Source organism: Amphiura filiformis, chromosome 8, assembly GCF_039555335.1.
Source record: "Amphiura filiformis chromosome 8, Afil_fr2py, whole genome shotgun sequence".
Classification (NCBI taxonomy): Eukaryota; Metazoa; Echinodermata; class Ophiuroidea; order Amphilepidida; family Amphiuridae; genus Amphiura; species Amphiura filiformis.
The window spans coordinates 68025059-68027563 of NC_092635.1; the positions used below are offsets into that span (position 1 = coordinate 68025059).

The following is a 2505-nucleotide window of genomic DNA, read 5'->3' on the forward strand; positions in this document are numbered from 1 at the left end:
TTCGGGTAGCGGTTACTTAGCAACTCTCGTTCCGCTTGGGTTTATTGCATACACTCTATTACTGAGCTCAATGATCTGAAATTACTGGAGTGTGAGGTCAGCATAGTATTTTATTAACAGAAAATATAGAGGCCCTGCATGACATTATCGATTGGTTCCAAACAAAGGATTTGAGCCGGTGTCCTTCACCGTAGTTATGGCGGAGTGCAGTCCATTCAATCAAATGTTGTCATCAACCTATTTGATTGCAATCATGCTTTTGTTGAATGCATTTGAGTAGTCCGCCATATTTACGGGATGATATGTCACATGCAAGGCCTCTATTCTCCAAATTCATTTCCTAATGTATGTGAGAATGATACAATAATGACATGATGAACATAGTCATTGATGCATCAGTTTTAAAATAGAATAGGCGGTTACCATATTTGGCGGTTCTCGGCTGGGCGCGATTACCAGGCTGATGGTGACATGTCCATATGACAGTTTTACAAATTTGACCTCAGATGACCCTGGCGACCCCAAAATGACCTTCCAAAATGTGGCTCTAAATGTTGACTGTACCCACCAAGTTTCATGCCCATACGACAGTTTTAGTAATTTGACCTCAGATGACCCCTGGGTGACCTTGGATGACCCCAAAATTATCTAAACTTATAACTCTAAATGTTGACTGTACCCACCAAGTTTCATGCCCATATATGAGTTTTTACTAATTTGACCTCAGATGACCCGTGGTGACCTTGGATGACCCCAAAATGACCTCCAAAAAATGTTGTTTTAAATGTTGACTGTACCTACCAAGTTTCATGCCCATACGACACTTTTTAGTAATTTGACCTCAGATGACCCCTGGGAGCGGACCCCGGTGTCAGATGACTTTAAAACGAACATAAACATCTTCTTGACAGGACAGAACTACACCCACCCACCGAGTTTGAGCCCCGTACGACCTAGTTTCATGCCCATATGACAGTTTTAGTCATTTTACCTCAAATGACCCCTGGAGGGGGCCCTGGGGTCGGATGACTTAACGAACATGAACATCTTCTTGCCAGGACAGAACTACACCCACCCACCGAGTTTGAGTCCCGTAGGACCTAGTTTCATGCCCATATGGCAGTTTTTAGTCATTTGACCTCAAATGACCCCTTGGAGGGGGCCCCGGGGACGAACATAAACTTCTTCTTGCCAGGACAGAACTACACCCACCCACCGAGTTTGAGCCCCGTACGACCTACGACGGCCTCACATTAGCAGTCACAGACAAAACCTAAATCTACAGAATATATCCATTACTCGTCTCGAAAGAGCTCAAAATAAATAACTTAGAAAATTTTCTTGATGTCCTTTAACATGTTTCCACAGTTAACCATCGTTAGCCATGGATATCTATGCTGTAGAACTGACCGGTGACTAAGTCCGATTTATTGGGACGTTTATCGACCATCAACGAGTAATGATCGCTCAAAAATATAAAATGTTTAGAAAATAATGTTGATATCTTTCATATTGAAGATTCGATTATATGCACACAAAGCTACTATTTCACCAAAGATCACAATATCAAGTGCATATATTTTATACATGTATTCTATTTGTATGTAAATTTATATATTTTTATATTGCAAAAATAAAGAACAAATTAATATCTTCAAATAGTCGCCGGGTCAATGACAAATTTGATATTGAATAAGGTTTCGTACAACGAAATAATTGTATATAATTTATTTTAATAAATAAAATCAGTGATTATTATAATATATATCGGATTATGGGATGCGTGTTTTATTGACTTGTAATCTTGTAGTTTGAATCCTATTATTGAATCCCCTTGTCGAGTAGCGTAGCCATTTTAGTGTGAGGAGCCAAAGCAAAATGTCCGTCACCATTTGTTAATGTTTAGTCCCAATAGTTCAATTTTAAGGATAATTTACCCTTTGCCATCCCCATTTTATTCCAGAAAATGTTATGTGGGGGGCGGTTTTCCCCAGTTCTCAGGCTACCCCAGACCCCCCCCATATTTTTGTGACTCGCCCTGTCGCCCACCTTAGCCTACTCCACTGAAGTTTCATGAATCATGATTGTAAGTAAAACAGAAACGAAATGAATGAAATAGGGATGAGAAAAAAAATTATATTCCTAAAGTTTTCTGATTTATAGAATAAAAAAAATCTATAATTAAAAAGAGAAAGAAAAAGGTTACTGACGTAGAGAAGAAAAAACTTTCGTGCCCCGTGTGAGGCTCGAACTCACGACCTTCAGATTATGAGACTGACGCGCTGCCGACTGCGCCAACGAGGCCCATGAGTTTCGGTACGGAAAATGTGTTATTAATACAATATAATTTTTGTTTATTTCAAATTTCATTTTGAAATCGAATGCGGATTTTAGTGAAAAAAGCTTCCCACAACACGTATTTATCTACAGCTGATATTGGTAGGCCCTACTGCTGAAGAAGCTACAAGGCTCAGCTGATATTGATATTGAAGAAGAAGATATTAG

At 39.3% G+C, this 2505-nt stretch overlaps 1 non-coding gene across 1 annotated transcript; it reads right to left on the reverse strand.

Annotated features, from left to right (window-relative positions):
- Positions 1 to 2231: 2231 nt before the first annotated feature.
- Trnam-cau (transfer RNA methionine (anticodon CAU)) lies at positions 2232 to 2304 on the reverse strand. Its single transcript has one exon. It is a non-coding gene; the product is annotated as a tRNA-Met (tRNA).
- Positions 2305 to 2505: the final 201 nt, after the last annotated feature.